Here is a 13,784-nt window from a genome sequence, read left to right on the forward strand (position 1 = left end):
CTAGTGTGTTCAAGAAACAGCAAAGAGGCCACTTATACCAGAGGGAAGTGACCAGCAGATGACACAGAGATGGGTTAGGTCAGATACGTTCAGGAAGGACAGATTTAGCAGGGCCTATGAAGGTATTATAATACTTTTCCATGTTTACTCTGCATAAGATGGGAAACCATTATAAATTTTAAAGAAAAAGAAGTGTCATAATTGGATCAATGTTTTAAAAGGGGTCACCTTAGTTGTTCAGTTGAGGCTAGACTGTGTGGAGCAAGAATGGAAGAAGGAGACCAACTAGAAGGGAGCTTAGCCCTGGTTTCTCCCAAAGCTGAGCTTGAGACAATGGCTGCCCACAGATAGATTATTCTGTAAAGTGACCCCAAAGGAGAGGACTTGACACTTAAGAAGAGGGAAACAGGGAAATAAAGCCAATTAAGAGCTTTATGAAGCTTAGCCACTGTGAGCAAGTGGGGTTCCATGCAGGGCAGCCTCTGAAGACATACAAAGCTGACACTCAGAATTTTCCACCTAAAAGATGGAGGAGGGAGTTTTTCCCCAGCAGCTCTCATTCTCCACCAGCTAAGTGTTGTCCCATGGAGATGTAATTCTCTTTAATTCCAGTTTTGAAAATAGAAAGCAAAAGAGTGACTGAGCAAGTTCCCACAGATATCACACCCAGTGGTGGCAAAGAAACCCTAAGGGAAAGCAAGAGACGAGAAATCTAGAGATAATCTGAGGGGAGGTACCACCAGGTTACACTTACAAGCAGCCAAGTGTGGAAGCAATGGCTGGAGTAAAAAGGTAAGTTGAGAGTATATGAGGTAGGGCACAAGATTTTTCCCCCACAGGGACTTCAGCAGTAATCCACAACGGTGGGTTGAACAAAAGTCGTGGCAGTAGAGGTGGTGGGAAACTGTCAGATTAGAATACATTTTTAAATGTAGGGCCAAAAATATCTGCTGACCAACTTAATGAGAAATGTGAGGAAAAGAGCACTTTGTGGGGTTTCTGTCAACTGGGTAGGAGAGAATTGTAAAATTGTGAGGTTTGGGAGAAGAATAGGGATCTTTGAGTTTGGACATGGTACATTTGATCTTCCTATTAGACAAATGGAAATCTTGACATTTAATTCTGGACTTACAGCACAGGGGAGACATTCAAGCTGGAGCTATAAATTTTGAGGGCCCTGGCATATGCACAGTATTTAAAGCCATAAAATTGTTTAAGATCACCAAGGGAGTGAGTATAGACAGAGACAGAGAAGAGGTTCAAAAATGAAGATATGGAACACTCCATCATTAACATATGAAGTAGAGGGAAAGAAACCAGCAAATGAGATCGAGAAGGAAGCAGACACTGGAATGGAAGGAAAACCAGGAGATAGTGTGCTAGAAGACAAGTTGAGAAAGTATTGCAAGAAAGAAAGACTGATTAAGCCTATCAGATGGTGCTGATAGGCCAATGGACCCTGAATTTAGCAATAAGATGTCACTGATGACCATGACATGAGGTGCTTGGGCCAAAAGCCTCGTTGGTTTGGATTCGAAAGGCAGACAGGAAGGGCCACCTGGATGGTCACTCAGTTAAGCATTTGACTCTTGATTTCAGCTCAGGTCATGATCTCACAGTTCATTAGCTGGAGCCCTGTATCAGGCTCTTGTGCTGACAGTGCAGAGCCTGCTTGGTATTCTTGGTCTCCCTCTTTCTCTCTGCCCCTCTCCCACTCTCATGCATGTGCATGTTTGGTCTCTCTCTCAAAATAAATAAATAAACTTTTTTTTTTAAGGAAGATTTAGAGTTCATATGTATGGAAAATCCTTTCAAAGAGTTTTACTGCAAGGGCAGCAGGAAGTCAGAGAATAAGATGGGGCAAAGAAAGTTCTTCTTTAGATGGAAGAAATAATGACATTTGTATGTGGACAGGAATAATCTAGTTAAGAGGGAAACTGATGATCTAGAAGAGAGAGAGGATAATTGGCTGAGCACTGTCCTTGACTAGGTAGGAGGGGATGGAGTCTAACACACTAGCAGAAGTGTGGGTCTCACTTGGCTTGCAAAGCTCCATCACACCAGTGGAAGGAAAGGTAGAATCTGTAGGTGAAAGGCTTGTCCAAGGAGCTTGTTGAAGTTCTTTTCTGGTTGCATCTATCTGAACAGTGAAATAAGAAGCCAAGAGTGGGGTCAGAAAAAAAGATGCTGGAGCTTTCAGGGGAGAAGAGAAGGTATATATTTGACATCAAGGAAAGTGGGGAAGTGAAGAGTAATTGCCAGGTGTCTTAGTCCATTCGGGCTGCTATTACAAAATATGTTGGATGCTATTACAAAATAAACAACAGAAATTTATTTCTCACAATCCTAGAGGCTAAAAAAGTACAAGGCAAGGTGCCAACAGATTCAGTGTCTGATGAGGGTCTGCTTCCTGGTTCGCAGAGAGCAGTCTTTTCACTGTCAAAGAAGTAAGAGAGCTCTGTGGGGTCTGTTTTATAATGGCACTAATCTCATTCATGAGGGCTTCACCCTCATGACCTAATCACCTCCCAAAGATTGTCCCTTTTAAATATCATTACACTGAGGGTTACATTTCCACATATGAATTTTGGGAGGGACACAAACATCCATTGTATGGTACCAAGTAGCACTAAGGGACCAGTAGAGGGTCAGGTCATGAGTTTAAAATGACACCGGTCAACCTGGATGTGAACTTTTCTCCATCAAGACCCAGATTTCCAGGTGAAAACACAGCAGAGGCAGAGTTGGATTTAACCAGGGCTGTGGTTTAGCCAATGACTACAAAGACACTGGACAGAGAGAATCAAGAATCAGGAGTGTGTACAAGACAGTGACTTCTATAATTGCTCTGGAATTAGGCTGATATGGAAGGACACGAGGGCATGAAGTAGATGAGAAAGAGTGAAAAGTGTGAGATTGATCACAGTAAGATCAACCACAACTGTGCTGCCCCACAGTGATTACAATGAATATCTCCAAGTCCAGGACCACAGTGTAGAATCTTAGGCCCCAGGAGAATTTTTAAAAACTTTTTATTTTAAAGTAATTATTGACTCACAGAAAGTTACAAAAGTAGTCCTGTGTACCCTTTACCTGTGCACCCTCCCACCAATGGTGACATCATTGATAACTATAGTATAATACCCATGAGCATTCTTAGGGTATTGGGTGCCTTGTAATTAGATTAAATTCAATGAAAGAGGGAATGATTCCATAAAAAGAAGTAGCACTCACTCAGTGGTATTCATATACTTGCCCTCTCCTTCATCTGCATCCGGTGCATGGACTTTGAGCCAGATGACCAGACTCGGGGCCAGACACACTTGAGTTCAAATCCAAGCTCCACTTCTCATTGGCTTTGGCATCCTAAGCAGGCTATATTGTGGTATAAGGCTGAAAATTATGCCTCAGTATCACATGCTGCTTTTAAAATGTATGTATCTGGTAAAATCAGGAGGGCCTCAAATAGCCTTGGCTATTTGGTTCACAGACAGCAATAGAGCACGTAAGGTCATCCATCCTCCTTATCAAAAGGAACAGGCACAGTTCTGGCTTATCCCTGAGTAGTGGTTTTCAGTTCTCTGCAAGCCCTTGGAATTATTCAAATCAGGGAAGTCACATCCTCCCTTGGGAACGAGGGCCCACTCCTGATTACGTAAACCCTACCTCCCACAGCTCCTGGTTGTTCACTCTGCTCCTGAGCACAAACCTGTGGAGCCTTGCATAGTGTGAGGTGTCCCTCTCCCCTTAATGAACTGCTATTGGCCCCAGCTGTCCTCTGCATCATAGAAGGCGATCAAAACACATGCATCACCTCTCTCGTCTTTTAATCTATAAAATGGGAATTAAAATACAATCACCTCCTCAAAATCAGATAAACTATCTTACAGTGTCTAGGTCAACAAATATTCCCTTCCTCTCCCCCTGAAGATGAGACCTCAGTTTCAGCGCAAGAACCACTTTCTTTGCAGTGGCTCTTTCTCCTTTCTTGGAACTCCTCTGGCAATTATAACCTTTACTATTCTAATGATACATACATTATCTTTTCATATGTATCCATTTTCACTGCCACGTCACTGCAGAGTATGCCTTTACTTGTCTATGCCTCAAAACACTCTCTGCAGTTTTGTGATCACAAAAGATGCTCAATAAATAGAAATAATAGCTAACATTTACTGAGTACTTACTAGAAGTCAGGCCCTGAGCTAAGAGTCTTACAATAAACTTCACAATGGATGAGACAGTGATTGACTTATCCAAATATGGTGGCTTAAACCAACAATTATTATACTTCATGATTTTGCAGGTCAGAAATATGGGCAGAACTTAGCTGGGTGAAACTTCTACGTGATGTCAATGAAAGTCACTCAGTAGTATCTGGCTGACAGATGGACTGGTCTGAAGGGCCCAAGATGGCCTCACTTCCATGTCTAGCACCTTGGTGGAGATGGCTGGAAGGCTGGGCTCATCTGACGCCATCAACCAAATACTTGGTAACTCAGGGTATTAAGATTTCTTATATGGAAGGGTGCCTGGGTGGCTCAGTCAGTTAAGTGTCCGACTTCAGCTCAGGTCATGATCTCATGGCTCATGGGTTCGAGCCCCGTGTCAGGTGCTGTGCTGACAGCCCAGAGCCTAGAGCCTACTTTGGATTCTGTGTGTGTCTCTCTCTCTGCCCTTCCTCCACTCATGCTCTGTCTCTCAAAAATAAATAAACGTTAAAAAAAAAAGACTTCTTACATGGAGGCACAGAGCTCCAAAAGCAAGTGTTCTATGAGCAAGATGGCAGCTGCATGACCCTTATGACCTAGCTTTGGAAGTCACATCATGTCACCTCATTGTATTCAATTGGTCAAGCAGTCACAAGCCCACCCATTTCAAAGAGAGGGGACATAGATTCAACCTGTTGATGGGAAGTATGTCATAGAATTTTTGGTCAGGTTTTAGTCACTAAAGATATCATACCCACTTTTAAAAAAGTAAATTTGGACTTACAGAGAAATTGAGTAACTTGTCTTATGTCATCCACCAGGGTGACTGTGTTAACCCCTGAGAGGAAGTCCACCAATCTCTCTCTGAGATAGGGACCCTACAGTATCTGCAATACTTGTTTAATTAAGATACCTTACTTTGAAATGTTTTAATGCTCTTCAAAGAATTCACAGTATATAGAGAGAGCTAGCTGCTTCTTATAGCCCATATATTCCTTAAACAGATACTCCTACAAGTCTGAGCATATAGTTTACAGTAGAGGGAAGATTTATCACTTTGCCAGAGCTAGCATATGGTTATGACACATTTATAGGAGTGATTGAAATGATTTCGAAAGATGTGTCTAAGTTGCATCACATCACCCAAGATTATGAGGCATCCTAAAAAGAAGACTGATTTAGAGGCATTATGGCTAATGTCGTTGCAGTTGAAAATTGCTCTGCATTTGCATATACGTGCCTTGAAAAGCAAAAAAGCTAGAGTCTGACTTTTCTGGAAACTGCTTAATTAACATGTTGAATATTAGTTTGTTTAATGCATGCTCCTAGGGGCAAGGGGTGTGTGTGTGTGTGTGTGTGTGTGAACACACACAAGTGTGCGTGTGTACGTATGTGTGTGTTTCTGGGGGGAGGTGAGGGTAGGGGCGATTAGAGACAATATTACCACATTATTTTGACGTGACTCAGATGAAGAGTAGCAATGTGGCAGTGACAAAAATGCAGAAGATGGTGGCACTGAGAATTGTATTTCTGGTGTGAAATCGATTGAAGAACTGAGGGGCATGGGAATAAAGCGGTCTGATGTGGTAATGAGGCAGTGGAGCTCCTGCAGGCTGAGGCTAGAATCCCAGAGCAGACCCTGCACACTGACTGAAACTTGAGCCAACTGTCCAATGCATCCGAACCCCAGTTTCCTTACTTACGAAGTGGAGCTGATAACACCCCAGTAAAGCACTGCTGCAAAAATCAGACTGCACAGACAGTGCCTAGACATGGGTCTGACACTTTGGGGGTATTTAATCAATGCTGTTTCATGATGATTATCAGGAGACTGTAATTCTTGGTTTCCTCTGATCAAGTTCCCTGAACGGCAGAAACATCACCATCAAGTTCCCTGCTATATTAAGGGCATTTTGGCACAGGACATAGTGTATGGTAAGAACTCTATAACTATTTTGGTATAAAATGTATGCATGCATGAATTGAGCCAGAGATGGAGAAGAACAAAAATAATGGGGTTAGGGAAATGCGGCGGCAACATCTCCAAGCGGTGAGAAAACAGGCTTTGAAAAGAGACATGCCGGGGCGCCTGGGTGGTGCAGTCGGTTAAGTGTCCGACTTCAGCCAGGTCACGATCTCGCGGTCCGTGAGTTCGAGCCCCGCGTCGGGCTCTGGGCTGATGGCTCAGAGCCTGGAGCCTGTTTCCGATTCTGTGTCTCCCTCTCTCTCTGCCCCTCCCCCGTTCATGCTCTGTCTCTCTCTATCCCAAAAATAAATAAAAACGTTGAAAAAAAAAAAAAGAAAAGAGACATGCCTCTGAAAATCAGCTATGTCCATCCATAACTGTGGGCTGCTAGAAAGATCATAATGCTTCCCTCATGAGTTGTGGCAATTAAAGGAAGTACTGTATGTAAAGCACCTTGCACAGTGCACACACAGAGAACACATTCCAACACTGACTACTGCCCTTGTTAGTACTGTTAATGTTCTAGGCAATGGACCCCATTCCTCGGGTTTCTTCCTCACTAACTGTGAATTCAGTACATTTGTGCATACACTCAATTAGAGCAAGAATTTTGTAAGCCTGTTAGCTTTTACGTGCCTTCTGCAGATTTACAAATCTGGCTTTCTTTTCTTCTTCCTCTTCTTCTTCTTCTTCTTCTTCTTCTTCTTCTTCTTCTTCTTCTTCTTCTTCTTTTTCCTGCTTAAAATGTTTTGGCTCTAGGTTCATGCTAATTCTATTGATTGGTTAAAGTCACATCTACTGTTTCTTTAACTTAGTGAAGATGCTTAGTGCCACAGTAGAATGGATATAAAACCTCACACTATAATTATCTATTTTCAACCAAAATAAAATGATTTATATTCTATTTCATCTCCCCGAGCAGTTGATATATACGCTTATGTTTAATTTTATTTTCTATTCTCTGTAAGGCTTGTCTCTATTAATTACATACAAAGCACATTTCCCTCCAATCTGGTAACCAGCTGCAGCATTTCAGTGTTTTCATCACAAAATGTCAAACTCACAATTGATTCTGTGATTCAAAGAAATGGTTGCATAGTCCTCTGAGCTCTGTAATGAAATGTGTTTGTTATATTTCATATTATACCAAAACTTGACTTTTCCCATTATCTTTCTTTTTAAATTACAAAAGCAATACATGTTCTGGCCTACACATTGATTACTGAAGCAAAGAAAAGTGTTCTCTCAAAGTATTGTATTTCTTAAATGCACTCTATAGATTTTAAGACTTTTCATTCAAATGTTAAGTCTGATTCAATCAATCCCCAGTCTCTTCCTTCCTTAATAAAATTACTACAGTACTATCTTAAAGGAATATTGTAGAGGATTTTTTGTCTATGAATTTTCTGAAAATAAGTCCATGGATAGGAAATTTATAAGAGAAAAGCATAAGTGGCCAGCAAACACAAGAAATAACATTCACCTTCCTATGTAAGAGAGGAAAGATACCTTTTTCCTATTCCCCTCCTAGGTTCTCCAGATGGGGCTCCCTAACTGGACCGGCAACAGACTGAGAAGAGAAGAAAATCATACAAATGTACTTAATATAAGTTTCACATGAAGACCTGGGGCACCTGGGTGGTTCAGTAGGTTGAGCATCCGACTCTTGATTTCAGCTCAGGTCAGGATCCCAGGATCTTGGGATCGAGCCCTGCATCAGGCTCCACACTGAGTATAGAGCCTGCTTCAGATTCTCTCTCTCTGTGTTTGTTTAAGGATTTAATAAAACAGAGTAAATTTTAAAGACAGATGGCAGAGATGGACAGTGCCATTCATTAAAGAGCCACTTCTTTAACTCAGATTTCAGGACGTATGGAATTTAAATGTTTTCTTATAACACAATTACTTGAATTTGATAGTATTTCAGCTCTTGTCACAAGAAGGACTGTCATTTCCTGTCTGAAACACTTATTAAGTTACAAAAATTTCTCTTCGATCTTTGCAGAGGTATTTCAATTCCAACCTGGCCACCTGTGTTCTACAATATCACTAACAGCATTCCGTAAATATCTTTCAAAGTTTTATCTGAAGGTGGAAGAATGCAAATTCTGAAAGGCAATACAAACCTGCAAAATATAACCGGGCTGCCAGGAAAAAAAATACGGGCAATATATACAGTAAATCCATTTTGCAATCAACCTGGATCTTATCAAGGTTCTGTTTGCTATACAAATAGTGATGAAGTAGATATCTGAGAGGTGATTGGGGTTATTTACTAAGTAATCACCCAATGTCCTGTGATTAAATATGGGGCATTAGCTAGAGTTAATAGAAAAGGGACTCTAACAACTCAACACACATGCCTATTTTATCTACAAAATACTGCTTTCACTTATTTAATGTACCAATGAATCCAACACAAAATAAATAGCTAGGCAACTGGTTTCTGTTTGTCTTTAGAACGTTCTAGGAGCAGAAAGGCAAAGACATGAACGATCTGATTACTCAGTCTTGCCCACAGAGATGGAGAGAAGACATTTGTGATTTACAAAAAAAAAAAAAGAAAAAAAGAAAAGAAAAGACCTGCACAGGTTTTGTGAGCAAAAGGAAAAGGAGAAAGTGAGTATCTCTTCACCTAGAGGTGAAGGCAACTGAACCTAGAATGGAAAAGAAAGGTGATGGTTGGTGGCAAAGTGATCCTACATGATCTTGAGAAATCCTTCTCTTCCCAGCATCTGGTCACCAGATCTATAGACAAAACAACCTGCTTTTTAAAAAATATCACTTATAAGTTTTTTCTTTTAATGACAGCGATATATTAAAAAGAATAAAAATTAACTATAATTCTCAACACTATTGTTGATACTACATACTTCCTCCAAGGCTTTTCTCTATGTACAAACCCTTTTGCAGACAATATGCTACTTCAATGTGCTAGGTAGCCTCCGCGTTTATGCCATAATTTGAGTTAAAATTTAATGTGTTCATTTGATAGTTAAATATGTGGCCTTTGGAATGAGAAACCTGGATTAAAATTCAATAGTTTGGAGCAAAATACTTAAATCCTCCATGGTTTACTTTCCTCAATCATAAAATGTGTAAAATATCTTCCTAGGGATCAGGATTCAGTGAAGATTTGGTAAGACAATGTACTTAAAGCACTGCACATAAGAAGATATTAAGCTCTAGATTAATAGCAGTTATTCTTACTTCATATGTGTTTTAAAATTAGCCATGTATACAACTGGGGTGTTCATTTGTGCCGTGTTAATCTTTGGAAGCTGGATTCTGGTACTTCCAGTGTGTATCCTGACCAAAGATGGCTGACACACACTTCTTGGCATTCCCAGGCCCATTAGTTGACAAAGGGAGAAACTCAGTCTGAAATTAGTTGGCACTATTAGGAAATAATCTGAAAACAACCCATCATTTTAAATATGGATACCTCAGTTTGTTCTCTGTATTTCTCTGCCTTTAAGAGTCTCTTCTGGTTTACCTCCCTCTCTGTTTTTATCTTATTTTTCCTTCCCTTCCCCTATGTTAATCTATTGTGTTTCTTAAATTCCAAATGAGGGTTGCTGGAGGAGAAGCAGGTAGGGGGATGGGCTAAATGGGTGAGGGGCATTAAGGAAGGCACTTGTTGGGGTAAGCACTGAGTGTTGTTATATGTAAGTGATGAATCATTACATTCTACTCCTGAAACCAATATGACACTATAACTAATTTGAATTAAAAAAATTTTTAATATAATTTACTTTCAAGTTGGCTAACATACAGTATATACAGTGTGCTCTTGGTTTTGGGGGTAGATTCCCATGATTCATCACTTACATACAACACCCAATGCGCATCCCAACAAGTGCCCTCCTCAATGCCCATCACCCATGTTCCCCTTTCCACCGTGCCACCCCCCCATCAAGCCTCAGTTTGTTCTCTGTATTCAAGAGCCTCTCATGGTTTGCCTCCCTCCCTCTCTGTTTGTAACCATTTTCCCCCCTTCCTTTCTTGAAAACAGTGTGGAGGTTCCTCAAAAAATTACAAATAGAATGACTCTACAACCCAGCAATAGCACTACTAGGAATTTATCCAAAGGATACAGGAGTGCTGATTCATAGGGGCACATGTACCCCAATGTTTACAGCAGAGCTTTTTTTTTTTAACGTTTATTTATTTTTGAGACAGAGACAGAGCATGAACAGGGGAGGGGCAGAGAGAGAGGGAGACACAGAATCTGAAACAGGCTGCAGGCTCTGAGTGGTCAGCACAGAGCCCGACGCGGGGCTCGAACTCACAGGCCGTGAGATCATGACCTGAGCAGAAGTCGGACGCTTAACCGACCAAGCCACCCAGGCACCCCTGCAGAGCTTTTAACAATAGCCAAATTATGGAGAGAGCCTAAATGTCCATTAACTTGAATTTAAATTTTAAAAGAAAAAGAAAAAGAAATAAATACAGATACCTAACAAACACATCTTTATTTGCAGATGCCCCGTTTAGTATGACCTATAGAGATGAAGCATTCACATGATGACTATAGTACCTGGGTTGGGATCCTCCCTCTACCTCCTACCAGCCATATGCCCCTGGACCAATCACTTCACTTTACTCGGTCTCCATTTACTCAGCTGCAAAAAAATAAGTAAAGCTTAGAACAGTGTCTAGCATTAGGTAATTTGTCAGTAGTATCAGCATCATACAGAGCACTTTGTGGAATTTATATCCAGAGAAACACTTATTTAAAGATTGCTTAGTACCACCATGAGACTGAGATCTAGGTCTACAAAAACGGGTTTTCATGTTTCCACTCATCCATAGCTTATCCATGAGAGTTCCTCTCCCAGTCACTCTGCAGATCACTGCATCAATTCCAGATATTCCAAACAGATGTAATAATATTCTGTGAGGGAGGGGGGCATTTCTTCCCATGACTATCTGTTTATAAGTAAAGAAAACCTTTGCCAGAAGCTCTCACCTGGCTGCTCCTCATATCCCACTGGGCAGGGCTGTGTCACAATGCCTATGGCCAGGGCTAGTCACTGGTAAGGGGAATGACATCACCAAGAATGGCCTGGATTAATAGTGCCTCATCCTAGGCATATGGGAGAGTGGAAAACTTTTAAAAATTGCAGGGAGGGATCGTCCAAGAAAAGGAATTAGGGGATGGGGGAAGGAAGCAAGGAGAATGATTGCTTATAGGCAATCCGTAAAATCTAACACCAAATTCTCAGTAATTTCTACCATATAGTAAGCACATACTGTATACCAGACACTTGCTTTGTGTGGATTATAATTCTCATAACAGTCTACTCCAGTCGGGCCTTATCCCCATGGCTCTCATGAAGCACTCTTATCTTGAGTCACTTCTCTATCCTCGTGTTTACTGCTCGGTAGCAACAAATGCAATTAACCCTTCCCTGGACATATCAAAATTTTCTTGTGTTTTCCCTCTGCTCACTACTTCTTTTCCAAACCTTCAGCCGTTCCCTTCTTGTCAATATGGCATCTAAATGATGGAATCCCCCAGGGCTCATGCTGGACCATTTCCATTCTCTGTTCATTCTTTCTCCTGGAGCCATCTCTTACAGGCCTATGGCTTTAACTATAAGGAAAGCTAATGATTCCCAAATTAAGATAGTTTTAAACCAGAAGTCCCAGCTTGAACCCAAATTATTAGAATGTTTTTCTTTTTAAAAAATATTTTGATTTTATAAAGCATATTTCATCTCTTATGTCTCTAATACTTCCTTTTATTTCTCCCAAAACTGGAGGACTAGTTACAAAAGTCCAGTACATCAAAACACACATTTACTGAGCACATTTATCTCAGCCGAGGGCCTTGACTGCTCTGGGACCAAAAGCCTGTAGTAATTTATGAACCTTTAAAGTCTTAGAAAGAAATATCAGTTGAACTCGGTGCAAATATGAGAGTCTAGAAGCTCATTCAGTGCTGCCTCCAAGATCAGAAAGAACCTTTGGGAAAACTAAAATTCACTAGCAGCCCTGACATATCAGAAGGAAGCTAATAATGTTGGGATGTCCTGCTGGTCAACAGTCCTCTGGGTTTCCTTAAATCATTCAAAAACATATTACTGTCAGTCACTCAGCTGGGCCTCAGAGAGCCACATGATTGAACTGGCTCTGCTCCCAGTTATTGATTCAAATGTGGTTTCAAGGATAGCAAAATGCTTGGGGCGATGCAAGGCTCCAGTTCAACATGAAAGGAAGGTCAGCCTTTCATTCGCTATGTTGCTTCACTCATTGACCCCTGAGTACCTCCAAACATTGACCGTGGCAGAGCTGAGTTTTCTAAACTCTTACATCTCCTTTTGTGGGTCATGGGGTTTTAATTAATACCCAAGGGAAAATGCTTTCTCCTGGGACAGGAAGCTGGCATGCCCTAAAGGGTGATGTACAATTTGGGGTTGTAGCTGCAGTACTCACAAACTGCCACTCGGGGGACAAGCCGCTCTGTTACCTGGGCCCTGTGACTGCTTCTGAAAACAAAACCCTCTGATGGGATCATTTTCCTCCAATATTGGAAGAACAATCTAGAAACATGACTGCAAAGTCTCAGGGCTGTGTGTCTACATATACATAAATATACATTTATACACAGAAGCCTTTCAGCTCACACGACTTGAGAAAATCCCCAATTTCCACCTACCCAATGGGGTAAACAGTAAAACCTTGGATTGCGAGTAACTTGTTCTATGAATGTTCTGCAAGATGAACAAACATTTCTAATAAATTTTAACTTGATAAACAAGTGATGTCTTACAATACGAGTAGTACCTGATGCCAAATGTCACATGATCACAACTGAGCCAATGGTTCTTGAAATTCTCATTTATGTATAAGTGCTTTGGATTACAAGCATGTTTCCAGAACAAATTATGCTCGCAAACCAAGGTTTTGCCATACTTCTTTCATTTTGCTTTTTATTTCGTCTGATCTAGCAACTAGAGTGTGTCCCAGGGAGCTCAAAACAAAGGAAAGGTCTAACCCTCTGGAGGAACACAACTACATTTTACACATTTGTGGAGGAAGGGATATGTCAAAAGCTGGGATCTTTCAGAAGATCGAGTTGGAAAGATATTAGTGGCCCAAATACTTCTACACACTGAAAACCTGAGCACATGTTTCACATTCACTGTGCAGCAATGTTTTTTTCCTTTTTCTTTCTTTTTTGTGGCTATTAACAATTAAAGGGAAGTGTCGGCACATAAATTGCTCAGTATGACTCCAATTTTGTCTACTTTCTCTAGGTCTCTGCCTCCCTCTTTATTTACCTTGACATGAGAACCTTTATTCTTGCCAAAAGAGGCAGTAGAGGTGGAAACGCTAATTTATTTGTGTGTCATCACTCTGAAAACTAAAAAAGGAACCAGATTATCCAAGGAACACTGTAAGACAAAAAAGGCACTGCTATAAATATACCTGTGAAGATAAACCTTTAAACTGTTTTTTTTTCACTTGTCTTCAGGAAATGGCCAAAGGTTATATTTTGTCATAACAGGCCTTGGATGTTAGAAAATATCCCTGAGGCACCTGCGTGGTTGTCAGTCGAGTGTCCAACTTCCAGCTCGGGTCACCATCTTGGGTTTAAG

At 40.9% G+C, this 13,784-nt stretch overlaps 1 protein-coding gene across 1 annotated transcript in view; it reads right to left on the reverse strand.

Moving 5' to 3' along the window:
- GRXCR1 (glutaredoxin and cysteine rich domain containing 1) overlaps positions 1-13,784 on the reverse strand; it is a 235,068-nt gene that overhangs the window by 174,418 nt on the left and 46,866 nt on the right. The window contains exon 2 of the transcript XR_008296337.1: positions 10,718-10,802. The gene's annotated coding sequence lies outside the window, so the exon portion shown is untranslated. The remainder of the gene's footprint in view (positions 1-10,717; positions 10,803-13,784) is intronic.

The sequence above is a fragment of the Acinonyx jubatus genome, chromosome B1 (assembly GCF_027475565.1).
Source record: "Acinonyx jubatus isolate Ajub_Pintada_27869175 chromosome B1, VMU_Ajub_asm_v1.0, whole genome shotgun sequence".
NCBI lineage: Eukaryota > Metazoa > Chordata > Mammalia > Carnivora > Felidae > Acinonyx > Acinonyx jubatus.